General features: G+C 41.5%; 1 protein-coding gene across 2 annotated transcripts in view; it reads right to left on the bottom strand.

Moving 5' to 3' along the window:
* Kdm5b (lysine (K)-specific demethylase 5B) overlaps positions 1-14628 on the bottom strand; it is a 72701-nt gene that overhangs the window by 55987 nt on the left and 2086 nt on the right. Inside the window, exons 1-2 of one of the 2 annotated variants that reach the window (XM_011248090.3) lie at positions 14490-14578; positions 13548-13642 (exon numbers count right to left, since the gene is read on the bottom strand). The exons of the other annotated variant lie outside the window; for it this stretch is intronic. The gene's annotated coding sequence lies outside the window, so the exon portion shown is untranslated. Of the gene's footprint in view, positions 1-13547; positions 13643-14489; positions 14579-14628 lie in introns of those variants that run through there. 2 annotated transcript variants of the gene reach the window in all.

Genomic DNA, 14628 nt, shown 5'->3' with positions numbered 1-14628 from the left:
CAGCAGATGGAAGAGCAGATGCCTAAATCTATATTCTTACAGTTTATAGGTTTTAAAAATTAACACAAAACTTCAGAACAAAATTGTTAAGATCCAAAGAAATCTGTTTTAGGGAGTATTTTAAGCTAGACTAGCAATCCTTTCAGCTGGGGTGACACAAATTACCATAAGGACTTGAGAAGCACAAACAGAAGACAACTATTTAAAAAAAAAAAAAAAACAAGCAAAAAAACCTAAAACTAGGAGTAGTGTGGCACATGCCTGTAACCCCAACACTGGAATTTAGATCAACCTCTGCAACACAGGAAGAAGTTCAAGGTCAGCTTGAGCTTCATGAGATCCTGTCAACAACAGAATTCTAACTCATAAACTGGTGTTATATACCCATCACTGGAGAACTGAAGTATAAGAACTATCACAACTTCAAAGACAATCTGAGCTACATAGTAAAGCGCTGTCTCCAAAAGGGGGAAAAAAAAAAAAGCCGGGCGTGGTGGCTCACGTCTTTAATCCCAGCACTCGGGAGGCAGAGGCAGGTGGATTTCTGAGTTCAAGACCAGCCTGGTCTACAAAGTGAGTTCCAGGACAGCAAGGGCTACACAGAGAAACCCTGTCTCAAAAAAAGAAAGAAGGAAGGGAGGGAGGGAGGGAGGGAGGGAGGGAGGGAGGGAGGGAGGGAGGGAGGGAGGGAAGGAGGCAAGGGAAGGAAGGAAGGAAGGAAATACAATCCAAATATGGGAGAATGCAGAGAATGCAGTTTACCACGCATTCAAAAGACCTGGAGTCCAATCCTTAGCAGTGCAAAAATAAAATGTACAAATTAATAGGATATGCCCAGGAAAGCCAACTTTCCTGTTTGTTTTGCTTTAAGTCTCAATATCAAGCCCAGACTGAGTATGAACTCAATAATACTCTTGCCTTGGCCTCTAGAATGCAAAGATTACATACAGTGAGTCAACAAGCCACCAGTTTGGTTTTCTTGAACACTCAGGAAATAATGGGCAAGAAGGATCCCATTCTCTCCTTCCATTGTTTGGGTTCTGGGAATTGAACTCAAATTGCCAGGCTTGGTGACAGATAGCCTTATTCACTGAGGCCCAAAACCTTCAGCTTTAAACAACTTCAGTCTCAAAGAACATTTAGGGAAGATGGTAAGTGTGCATGCTATACAAACCTAACAACCGAAATACAACCCAAGGAACCCAAGGCTGGAGAAGGTGGCACACATTTGTGACTCAGCATCCCTGCACAGAGATGGAAGGTAAAGACAGGGGAATTGCCCCTTTGTTAGGTGAGCTACCCTGGAATACACTGCAGAAAAAACCAAGAGAGACCCATGTCACCACTGACTCCTGCTTGATAGCTGCTCTTTGAAGAAGCACCTGCCTCCATCCTAAACTGAAAAGCCATCGTAAAGACAAACTAGCCAGGCAGTGGTGGCGCACACCTTTAATCCCAGCACTTGAAAAGCAGAGGCAGGTAGATTTGAGTTCGAGGCCAGCCTGGTCTGCTATACAGAGAAACCCTGTCTCAAAAGAAAAAAACCAAAAAAAAAAAAAAAAAAAAAAAAAAAACACACAAAACAAAACAAAAGACAAACTAGGTTCATACCTGTTTATAATTAAACATGTTTCTCAAGAATTGGGCTATGCCCTACTGTAACCCTTAACTACAAACGGTTCTGTACTTGCCTGTTCCAGGAATAGCAATCATGTCTTTGTTTTACAACGTTGTTCATAACCATCTTGCAACCCTTTCTTTATTTCAAAGGTTCTGTGACCACCTTGCTATGCTGTGCATCACGCCTACTGTGCAATCATGTCTTTGTTCAGGAGGTCGTTGAAACTAACTTTTTATACCCAATGCTCTGCCCAGGTAACACAACCTATTTGCCTGCCAAATCCCCTATTTCCTATTTTCCATTCGGAAACCCCTTACCCCTGAGCTTTAAAAAAAAAATCCTTGTCTTCCTCATTTTCAATGCTGATCTCTTGAACTCTGCCTTAAGGAGAAGCACTTCATGTACAAGAATTTAAAAAAAAAATTTTTTTTTAAAGGTGGCAGGCCTTTAATCCTACTACTTGGTAATAGAAACAGGAGGAGTTCAAGTCCCAGTTCCAGGACAGCTAGGGCTACACAGAGAAATCCTGTCTGGAAAAACTAAAACAAATAAAATATATAAAATGCATAAACCAGGGACTGAGAGATGACTGAGTGGTTACAAGCACTGCCAAGTGTGTGTGTGTGTGTGTGTGTGTGTGTGTGTGTGTATTCTCCAACAAAAACAAGTCAGCTAGCTAAATCAGGTATGGCTTAATCCCAGCATTCAGAAAGTTGGGAGAGAAAGAGTGTCAGCTCAGAGAAGTTCAAAGCCAGCCTAGGTGCCTGTCCAGCCTGGGCTACAGAATAAGAAGCTATCCAAAAAAAAAAAAAAAAAAAAAAAAAAAAAACAACCTTTTTTTTTTCCCAATGAATTGATGCCTTTAATCCCAGCACTAGAGAAGCAGAGATAGTCTAGCCTATGAGCTCAAGGCCAGACTAGTCTACATATATATATATATATATATTGTGAGACTTTGTCTCAAAAATATAAACCAAGCTGGGCAGTGGTGGTGTATCTCTGTGTTCCAAGCCAGCCTAATCTGTAAATTGAGTTGCAGGACAGCCAAGGCTAAACAGAGAAAAAACCCGTCTTGAAAAACAAAACAAAAAATAATTAATTAAAAATAAAGACAGTAGGGCTGAAGATATGACTCAGCAGTTAAGAGCACTGGCTGCTCTTCCAGGACACTCAGAACCCATGTGGCATCTTACAAAAACAGGGGATCTGACTGACACCCGCGGACATGTGCAAGCAAAATACCAATCAATGTATATAAAATAAAAATAAAAGCATCAAAAACAAAAAAGTTGCGTTACTTTCTTCTGAAGTATAGAGATTTAGCCCTGCTACACGTTTGGTAAATTAAATGTAATGCTAACATTAAGGATGGAGACAATTATTTTAAATAAACATGTATGATCCCAAATAGTACTGAATTTAAACCTGTTTGGTTATACACCACTGGGACAAGGGACTGGGGTGCATATTTTACATATCAAAGCAGACCTGGTCTCCAGGTTCTCCCAGCATCCTTCAGTCCCTACCTAGCACACCCTGCCCCCAACCTTAAATTTTCCAACCCAGACAATTTGGGCTCCCTGCTCTCTCCTTTTCTCTCCCTCTCTCCCTCCCTCCCTCCTTCCCCCTCCTCCTCCCCCTCTTCTTCCTCCCTCTCTCTCTCTCTCCTCCCTCCCCCCCCCCACACACACAGGCTCTTTCTCTTATTCTTATCTCCTAGGAGTCTAGATCTCCTTCTACTACTCTATACTTGAGTATAGAGACCTAGCTTGCCCTTGTAAGACAGGAAACCCAGGAGAGTCTAATCTACAATTGCCAGCTTTGACAATTTAAAAAGAATTTGTACTACTACTACTACTTATAAAGTATCCTTATCAAATATTTTGTTATAGCAGCACAAATACACTAAGGCACCCACCCGCTTATTTTTTGTTTATTTTTGGTTCTTTTTTTCTGAGGCAAAGTTTCCTGGTCATACATAGTTCAGGGGCTCACAATCCTCCTGACTCAGCCTGTCAAGTGTAGGATTACAGTCTGTAAGCATCGCTGTGAAAAGGATGTAATGAGCATGCCCAATTAAAGATGTAAGTGGGCATTTCCCTGCCATCCAACAGCAGCTTCCTTCCATCACGCTGGTTAAACGCTGTCTCCAACTTTCAGTTGTTTACTTCTTCCATCCACTGCTACATTTCCAAAATAAGTTATTAGCCTAAAATATGAAAAAACTGCAGCCAAAGGAACTGGCCATCATTTAAACGGCTGTTTGGTATCAATGATCCACTGTATAAGTGATATCTCAGTGGATAAAAGCATCTGTCAAACCTGACAAGCTGAGGTGACTGCAGCTCTGATGATCATATGTACCCCGTGCACATGAACACACACACACACACACATACACACTTTCTTTTCTGCTTGTTTTGTGGTTTCTGTTGTTGTCGTTTATGTCCTAATATTAGCAGCATTAGAATCAGGAGCTCCAAGTCACTCTCTGTTAAGAGTTCAAGGCCAGTTAGGACTCCCTAAAAATACAAAATGACACTCTAACGTTCTGTATCTGTACCTTACTATTGCCATGTCTTTATATTTCAGTGACCAGAAAGGAAAAGCTGCATTTATTAAACCTATTAAAGAGCTGTACATGGGCTGGAGAGATGGCTCAGAGGTTAAGAGCACTGACTGCTCTTCCAAAGGTCCTGAGTTCAAATCCCAGCAGCCACACAACCACCCGTAACAATATCTGGAGCCCTCTTCTGGTGCGTCTGAAGACAGTGTACTTACATATAATAAAAATAAATAAATTGCCGGGCTCGGTGGCGCACGCCTTTAATCCCAGCACTCGGGAGGCAAAGGCAGGTGGATTTCTGAGTTCAAGGCTAGCCTGGTCTACAGAGTGAATTCCAGGACAGCCAGAGCTACACAGAGAAACCCTGTCTCAAAAAAAAGGAAAAAAAAAAAAAAAGCTGTACACAATAGCATGAATACTCTCCTGCATAAGATGAGATAACTGAGTTTGAAGCCAGCCTGGGCTATAGAAAAATTAATCTTGGCACACCCCTTTAATCCCAGCACTCATGGCAGTAGAGGCAATTGGATCTCTGAGTTCAAAGCCAGCCTAGTCTACAGAGTTCCAGGGCAGCCAGAGCTATAGAGGAAAAAGTCTTGAAAAACTAAAAAGATAAATTAGTCTTTAAAAACAGAAAGAAGAGAAAGCCACTGGGTGCCGTGGCTTCTCCTGAGGCAGAAGCAGACAGAGCTTCATGCCAGCAGGACGAGTTTCAGACCAGACAGGGCTGCAAAGTTAGATCATGTCTCTATTTCTTTATTCTTAATAAATGATCACTAACTAAAGTCCTTCATTGTCTAGGCTCAAATCCTAGTTCCACCACACACTATCTCTTTCCTTCCAACTTCAGGATGTAAAGATGGGTCAGCATTATTTTGCTTTTATAAGCAAGCTAAAAAAAACTCTGAAAATAGTCTGGGTCCAGGATAACGTAATAATGAAAATGTCACCAGAAGCCAGGAAATTTTTATTTTACTAAATAACTTTTTCTCTTCAAGTTTTCATTTACTAGATGCCTAAGAATGTCCTATGCACGTGTGTGTGGTGCATGCACACACAAAACACACACCACACCCAAACCAAATCCTAAACACTGTTCTCTAAAAAAGAAAAAAATCTGATAACAATTACCCATTATTTATAGCAAAGACATATTTTACAAACAGAAAATAGTAAAAGACAGATTAACAATGAAAGAAAAAACTAAGAGAATGAATACAATTTAAGTATAAAAAAATAAAATCAAAACCCAATCTCTACATATCCCTGAAGCTATCTCTCCTCATACTGGAAAATCTAGTGACTCTTCTCAATTTGTCCAAATACAGCATCATAGTGGATGGGTGCCTCAAGGAAGAGAATCTTAAATACTTTGAATTTTACAAAGTAGAGGTTATACTTCAAAAAACACACCTTTTCCATTCTCCACTCTTCCTCCTTGCCCCACACACACACATACACACACACACACACAAGGACCAGAGTATAGATGTGAAGAAAGAGAACCTACTTTGTCTTCTACCTTCAAATATAGTCTGGCAAAGAAGAGAAGTTGCCATCTGGCTGAAATATCTCCAAATGATGACCTGGTACAACCACACAGAAACCAGGAGACTCCTGCCTAAAGCTCTCTAAGTATGGAGGTGTAGCGGGGATTTGTTCTGTTCCTGGCATTATACAATTAGAGTAAAACAGTGTTTCACAACTGTAGCCTACAGGATACATGTCAATGTCACACAGGACATTAAGAAAAAGATCAGTGTGGGTCTCATCTCTCAAAGAGACACCAACAGAGAGATCACTACAGAAAACTACAGCCTCTCAAAGTGCAAAGAACAAGTGCGGTGCCCAGCCCAACTGATACATCTGCAACACAACTGCTGAACAAAAGGGTCAGGAATCATAGCAGCAGGAAGTGGGAGACCTCTTAAGAACCAGAAGAATAGGAAGTTTGGTAAGAGAAGCTACACCCATAGAGACTCTTCAACACGACTGCCTAAACAAGGCCTGAATAAGGATGATATCTTAATCCTAGACAAAGAACCGGAGATGGAATGTTGAGGACTGGCCACATGGAGAACACAGAAAAAGAACCTAGCCAAACTACGAGATACCAACTAAAATGCCTAACATTTGAAGACATAGATCGTAACTTAGTACATGGATGGGGCGGGCTCTAGTGGTAACTCCACAGTTAAGTTTTTACCTTACAAACCAATCCTTGGAAGCCATATGAAGGTAGAGGGCGAGAATCAGCTTGACAAAGTTACCCTCTGACCTCCACGGCCTGGCATAGTACGTGCACCCACACACATCATGCACATACACAAACACACTAAGAGCAGGCAGGCCTTACTATCATCGAAGTGTCTCTGTAATGAGTGTGTATGTATGCAGGTGCACATGTGTTGAGGAGTGTATGAGGTCAGAGAGGACAGTCAATTCCTTTGAAATAACATTTAACTCCTTTAAAAAGAATGTCAGGAGTCGGGCGTGGTGGTGCACGCCTTTAATCCCAGCACTTGGGAGGCAGAGGCAGGTGGATTTCTGAGTTCGAGGCCAGCCTGGTCTACAAAGTGGGTTCCAGGACTATACAGAGAAACCCTGTCTCTGGAGGAAAAAAAAAAAAGTGTCAGGTTGACCTAGCAGCTAGACTGATAATTAGACAATTAGGCTAGACTGATAGGCTAGTGAGCCCCAAGCACCTTCCTGTGTTCTCTGCTTCCCCAGCAATGAACAGTATGACCAGAATAGGCTACTACACACAGCCAGATTTTGTATATTTCTTGGTCTCAAACTCAGGCTCTCATATTTCATACAGACAAGCATTGTATCAAATGAGCAAGCCATCCCTTCAGCTGGACAGTACTTACATACATCTAGAAAACATTATTAAGTTTGACTTAAGACTAATACATACACTCACAAAAGCATAGTAGTAAAAACACAGTAAAAGTATACAATGCATAGGCCCACCAAAGAGAAGTAAAATATAAAATATAGGTCCACCTAAGAAGTAATAGAAGAGACTACATAATTCCAAGGCTTTAGTTATGTGTCTCTATATGCATGTGACTTCAAATGTCCCTGGAAGTCTGAGGAGTTGGACTCCTGGAGCTGGCATTATAGGCAGTTAGAAGCCTGACATGGGCACTAGGAACCCAATGGGGTTCTTTATAAGATCCATAAATCTCCAGACTCAGAGTTCCAAGTTTTTCTGATTGCGAATTCTAGTTACTTTCATTGAAAAAGTTTGTCTATTTTTTAAAACACTGTGACACAGAAAGTGGCAGATGTGCTGGGGCTGTAGCTCACTGGCACAATGCTTGCCTAGCAAGAGTGAGGCCCTAGTTCAATTGCTGTTACTATACAGGTGTGTGTGCATGCGCGCGCACACACACACATACACAAATTGTTTTTCAGTTATAGATCCGGCAGGCTTCAAATTAAAGATTCAGGTACTGAGAAAATCTACACCTGAATCAACCAAGATGTTAGCCTGAACTGCACAGTAAGACCCTGTCTCAAGAATAACGCAACAGTGCTGGAGCAAATGGCTCGGCAGTTAAAAGCACTTGTTGCACAATCATGAGAACTGGGGTTCTGATCCCAGAACCAGTACCTCAAGCAGGATATCCACCAACACTGTTATTCCAAGTTCTAAAGCTCTAATGTCCTTTTCTGGCCTCTACAGGTGCACAAGTTAAGTACCTGAATTCCCACACACATATGCATATTCATGCACATAGACCAAAATAAATGCATACAAATAAATCTTTAAAAAATAAAAACAAGAGAGATGGTTCAGTGGTAAGAGCACTTGCTGTTCTTCCAAAAGACCAGGTTCAATTCACAGCACCCATGAAGCAGCTCATAATCATTTGTAACTTTAGTTCCAGGGGAATCCGATGCCCTTTTCTGACCACTTTAAGCATCAGGCACTCACTAGTACGTATACACACACACACACACACACACACACACACACACACACAAGCAAAACATTTACACATCTAAAACAAGGAATAAACTAGAATATGATAATGCAAAGCTACAATTCAATACCTGGGAGGTAGGGAGTTCATGGACACCTTGGGTTACATGAACCCCTCATAAACAAGCAAGCAAGCAAGCAAAAAGGAAGATTATACTTGTTAGATTCATGTGGGGGGAGGCTTCTCTGTGTGGGTTTTCTTTCAGTGCATTTATTGGGCTTCCCAGATAATGGTTGAGGGGTTACTTACAGGACCCCAAAACAGAGCCATCACTGAAGAGTCTCACCAGCCATGACTTCCTCATGGCTGCCCTTCAGTTAACCTCCCCAGTATCCACTAGTTTTTTTTTTTTTTTTTGGGGGGGGGGGGAGGTTGCTATTTATTTCAAGGCAGGGTTTCTCCTGTAACAGAGCCCAGGCTGTCCTGGAACTAACTATGTAGAAGCAAGCTGGCCTCAAAACTCAGATCTGCCTGCCTCTGCCCACCAAGTGCTGGAATTAAAGGTGTGTGCCACCACCCAGCCCTAGTTTGGATTTTTTAAAATCAAGGTTTCACTATTTATCTTGGGTTGGTCTTAAACTCATGATTCTGTCTCTGCCTACTGGATGCTGGGAATAACCTATCACATCCAGGTATATCCTAGGATTGGGGGTTAGAAATGGGGTTGGGAGGTCTTGTTGTATTTCCAAAACTAACCTAGAACATGAGTAAGCCAGGCTGGCCTCTAACTGATCACCTGCCTCTAAACTAAAGCAGACAGGAATGCAGACCATGCCCAGTTCTTATTCTAGCTTTGATGGTGTTGGGCTTTTTTGCCTTTCCTAATTTCACTAAAATCAATTCTTCTCTGTAGGAAAATGAGGGATATGTATTTGTCCCAGACTTTTCTGTCTTGCTACATCTGTTCCCAGACTCTTCTTAGCAAAGGAAGGGGGTGGGGATGGGGGGAAGGGAGACTTGAAGATTTAAGCTCCTGCAATCCATTAATTAACCCAGACAGTAGCCCTCGGTCAGTGTCAGATCCCTTTAGAGCAGATGAGAAGGTATACACACTGGGGTAAACAGACTTTATCCAAGGTCATGATGCAACCAGATTAAAAAATTCTAGGGCTGGCTGGGAAGATGGCTCAGTGGGTAAAATAGCTTGCTGCACAAACATGAAGATCAACCACATGGAAACAGCATTCCTCATTCCAGGGCTTCTATGGGAAGATGGCAAGGAGAGGCAGAAGTGTGAAGACTAGTAACCTGGCATACACAGTAGAAAAACAGGCTGTCTTAAACAAAAAGTATGAACCAGGGGCTGGCGAGATGGCTCAGTGGTTAAGAGCGCCAACTGCTCTTCCGTAGGTCCCGAGTTCAAATCCCAGCAACCACATGGTGGCTCACAACCATCTGTAACGAAATCTGATGCCCTCTTCTGAAGTATCTGAGGACAGCTACAGTGTACTTACATATAAATAAATAAATCTTTTTTTAAAAAAAGTATGAACCAACACACACGCAGGAGGATTATTCTCCGACCTCCGTGTGCACATGCCACGAAATGAGCACACAGTCATTTGCAGGCACGAATATGAATACGGATGCACAAAAAAACAACTCTAGGCAGCTTTTAAAATAGCCCTTCCTTGTACATAATAAACTGACTTTTAAGAATACACACAACATGCACAGATTTGATAAAATGTTTATCCCTAAAAAAATATTTCTTGGAAGAAACAGATTTTTAAGAGATGAGCAGCTGGCTTTAAACATTCTCTCCTCTTGCCTTATGATACTGGGATTACAGGTGTGCATCATCACCATGCCTGGCAACAACTTTATCTTAACATTAAAAGAAAATTAAAATTAAAGGGGATGTCTGCCCAGTATGTTAAGATACTCCTGTAATCCTAGAATTCAAAGCAAAGTACTGAGTTTGAGGCCAGCCTGAACTGCTCTGGGAATTCCAGGCTAGCTTAATAAAAATATCAATATCCTGTCTCAAAACAGTACAAAACAAGGACTGGGAATATACAGCCCTTGATGGTACAGAACTTGCCAAACATGAACAAGGACTTCCAATAGCACCAAAGGAAGAAAAAACTAACACCATATAAAATGTTAACTAGCAATTCTACTCACAGAAATTGCATCAATGCTGAAAGCTAAACTACTCTCCTGCACAGAAGAAAAGTTACCTAAGAACCTAATCACACATTAAGAATCTTAGAAAGGCTACTTCATTCTCTTCCCTGAGCACTCCTGACCCTCAACTGTTCTGTCAGACAAAAGGGCTAATCTGTGCAGAAAGTCCCTTCCAAACTAGTTGATATAAAATATGGCCAATTCCAGCAAAGGAACAAGGCAGACAGGAAATCCGACCACCCACTCCCCACACCTCTACACCTGCTAACAGTTGTTCCCAAAATGGTCAAGTTTCTTTACAAGTTCTGAAAACTGTAAAAGGCAACCAAAGCACTGGCTAAAACCCAGGCACTATAACCCCACGCTCACCTAGGCACGTGACCGTCACGCATTAAAGACTAGAGAGCTCACTCTGAATTGCTGCAATGTTACCTGTGTAACCGCAACAGGACAAAACCTCATCTTCTCTACAATCAATCAGCTTGGTCCTCATTCCAGGAATACTGCCCTTTGCTTTTATCTAGAAAAATAGCTACAGCAATTATTTTCCATACTAGTAACTTTTTTCTTTAAAAAAAACAAAAAACAAAAAAAACAAAACAGAGCCGGGCATGTTAGCCCATGCCTTTAATCCCAGCACTCAGGACGGCCAGAGCAAGTGAATCTCTGAGTTCCAGGCCAGCCTGATCTACAGAGTTCCAGGATAGCCAGAGCTATTACACAGAAAGACCCTGACTCAAAACAAACAAACAAAAAAAGAAGTTAGGGGACTGAGAGCTAGATGGCTCAGTGAGTGAAAATACTTTTCACTTGTTGCACAAGCCCGACAACCTGAGGTTTATCCCTGGGACCCATATAAAACCCAGATTCGGTGGCATGTCTCTGTGGTCACACCGCACTCTGAAGCCTTCTCCACAGCTAGCCAGAAGCACACCTGGCAGAAACAGCACCTGGCTCCAAAACACAGTGGACTGAGAAAACAACTCCTGAGAGCTGTCCTCTGACCTCCACAGGACAGCAGGACACGTGTGCACCTGCTCACTTCCTTCCACACAAACAGAGGCACAAACAAACAATAAACACTTAAACTTCATTTCTACCCTGGTAGTTATGGCTTTATCAAAAAAGTATTCTTATATCCAGGAAAAAAGATTTAAATGATTTTCAAAGTCTTATGTAAGAAGAGTATGTGTGTACATGTGTGAATGTGCTGCATGTATGATGTGTGTGTGCTACAGCATGCACCAGAGGCCACCAAGTACAGTCCTCCATCACTTTCTGCAAAGGGCTGGAAGCCAGGGAAACCCCAGCAATCCTCCTGTCTACTTCCCACTCAGTGCTAGAGTTACAAGAGAATATGGACCACACCCAATTTGTTATGTGGCTGTTTGGATATTTGATTAAGAATTCCAGTCCTCATGTTTGCACACACAGTAAATAACTTTTTTTGGGGGGGGGGGGGTTTCGAGACAGGGTTTCTCTGTGTAGCCCTGACTGTCCTGGAAGTCACTCTGTAGACCAGGCTGGCCTCAAACTCAGAAATCTGCCTGCCTCTGCCTCCCAAGTGCTGTGCGCCACCACGCCCGGCCAGTAAATAACTCTTAATCATACAGCCAACTCTTCATCCCTTAAATATTTAAGACTTACACATATTAAGTGTTTGCCTGCACGTATATATGAACACCACATGAGTGCCTATACCCGTAGAAGTCAGAAGGCAACAACAACAATCTGGTGAAACTGGATAAAGATGGTTGTGAGCCACCAAGTGGATGCTGGTAATCAAACCTGGGTCTTCCAGAAGAGCAACAAATGCTCTTAATCTAAACCATTTCTCCAGCCTTTTGTTTTGTTTTGTTTTTCGGTGGGTTCTTACTATGTAGCTCCAGCCTGGAACTGATCAGGCTGGTATGCTGTCACACTAAGCCCTCACTTCTTTCTAAAGTGCTAATGTAAACCCACTAAGACAGCAATGAGTGGTTGCACAGATGCTTCAATAACTAAGGGCACTGGTCCTGCAAAGGGCCCAGTTTGGTTCCCACACCTATATGGCAGATCACTCCCCTCTCTAACTCAATTCCATGGGGTCCGTCCGATGCCCTTTTCTGGCCTCTGGACAACAGCCATGCCCATGGTCACATATATACACGCCAAACACAAAGTAAAAATCAATCACAAAGAAAATAAAAGGTGGCAAGTCTATAAAATGATCCCATCATTGCACATAAACTATACAGACTATATATGGCTATATGCATATCTATGTATTTAATATATATTTTAAACACTCTAAAAATAAGTTGCCATTTTAGCAAACTTTTGCCTACCCACTCCTGTACTCCAAACATCCTTGACTTTTACTGCCCTCCAAATTAAATAAGCAAGTTCATGAATTTGATTACAGAACCCAAATGACAGTCCAGAGTTCTACATCTACAAACTGTCTTCTGACCTCAACAGGTGCACTGCAGTATATTATGCACACATGTATGCAAATGTACACAAACAAAACGCAAAGCCAAAACAAAATGCTGAACAGTGGTGGCACACACCTTTAATCCCAGCACTAGGGAGGCAGAGGCAGGTGGATCTCAGAGTTCAAGGCCAGCCAGGTCTATAGATAGGGTTCCAGGACAGGCAGGGTTCCACATTTGACACCGCCCCCCCAAAAAAAGAGGTAGGTGTGGTGGCACACACCTTTAACCCCAGCACACACCTTTAACCCCAGCAGGCCTGAGTTCAAGGATTCAGCCAAATGAGACACGCTCCTACCCCTCAAGCAATGTTGTAATTAGCATTTCTTACAAAGTGTATTTTAAGTTCCTCCTTGTTCTCCAAGTGGAATTAACAAGCTCACTCACTCCAAGATGCCAACTTCATTCCAACAGTCTTATATGTAATGGCTATAAAGATGGAGATGAGGATTCAAAACAACCAAAAGAAGTTAAAAACTTAAAAAAAAAAAAGTCTTTATTGTGCCATCTGGGGCTTGATTTAAATCTGACTTTTGGTCATTCCTTTAAGGAAGGAGAATTTTGTGGACTCTGCCTAACTGCAGCTGTTAGGTATCTGAACGCTATCGCACACTTCTATCACATTGGAAAAAAAAAAAAATCAAGAAAATATCTACTTAGCAGCCAAATACTACACAGTGAAAATAACATTTGTACTTAAACATTTAATACTTGCATTTTATAGAAAATAAAAAACAAGTAAAATTAAGTCAATGTCTCACCTCGGAAAGTACGTCTAGCTCTCCTCACTCTTCTGGCTACTGTCTTAAACTTGGTTTGCATACAGTCTTGACTCATCATTTCATCAGCTACCTTGCTGTTTTGTATTTCCACAAATTTCTGTTAACTCTTATGTACTCATACACAAAATAATGTAAACACCCTAAGCTTTAAAAGCAAAGAAGCTTAAGACCCTCACTAGGTACAGACCAATGCTATTCAAGTACTATTAATTAAAAATTAAAGCTAAGAACAAAAGGAAATAGAAACGCTTTTATAATTCTCCCCCTAAAAGTATACCACAACCTCCAAATCATTCAAATTTTGCCATTAGAGTTCCAAAATCTCAATGAACAGAAATTTAGATAGAGGAATTATAAAAAAAGACTGCACCATAAAAAAATATTTCTTATTTCTTAGAGGTTTTTTTTTGTTGCCACATTTCAACTATATGAAACCACTTGTTCCAGCTTTCCTAACACAAAACATTTCCCAAACAAAGACTGTTTATGGTCTCTTAAGAAGCCTTTGTTCCAGGACCCCTCTGTTCAAGAGCTACAACTTCTGGGTTTTCTTTTTGTGGTTCTATCAACAGCAAATACTGGCAAACTCTTCCACACTGACACAGGAGTTTGTTAAACAAAGGAGGAAGCAAGTCCCCTTCACACAAAGGAGGCTCCAAAACAGTTATGTTTGTACATTATTTCTTCCTCTTTACCCCTTCTCCTCTCAGGCTGTAGTATATAGTAGTCTCAATAGAAAATGGTGGCCATCATGTGTGACAATTCAGAATGGGAAAAAGCAAAACAAATGCACAAATCCTAAAGGCTGCCATTAAGCTGCTAGCCCACATGAGGAAATGGGTAGCCAAACCTAACCAAAGCAACTATTTTTCGAAGAAAATAGCTCTATAAAAGGCAAAGTCGGTAAGAAAAAGGACCTACCCAGTCCTAGTGCGCCACAATGCCAACATGGAGGGCAACTCACAGGATCCTAACTCCTCTTAGATTTTGGTTTCTAATAACTTTGTCAAGTTTCCTAATTTCTAGATAAAAATCCCATTAATGCAAGCATGCAACAGTC

Source organism: Mus musculus, chromosome 1, assembly GCF_000001635.26.
Source record: "Mus musculus strain C57BL/6J chromosome 1, GRCm38.p6 C57BL/6J".
Taxonomy (NCBI): domain Eukaryota; kingdom Metazoa; phylum Chordata; class Mammalia; order Rodentia; family Muridae; genus Mus; species Mus musculus.
Note: the sequence above shows the minus strand (reverse complement) of the source record. Positions and strands in the feature narration are given on the sequence as shown.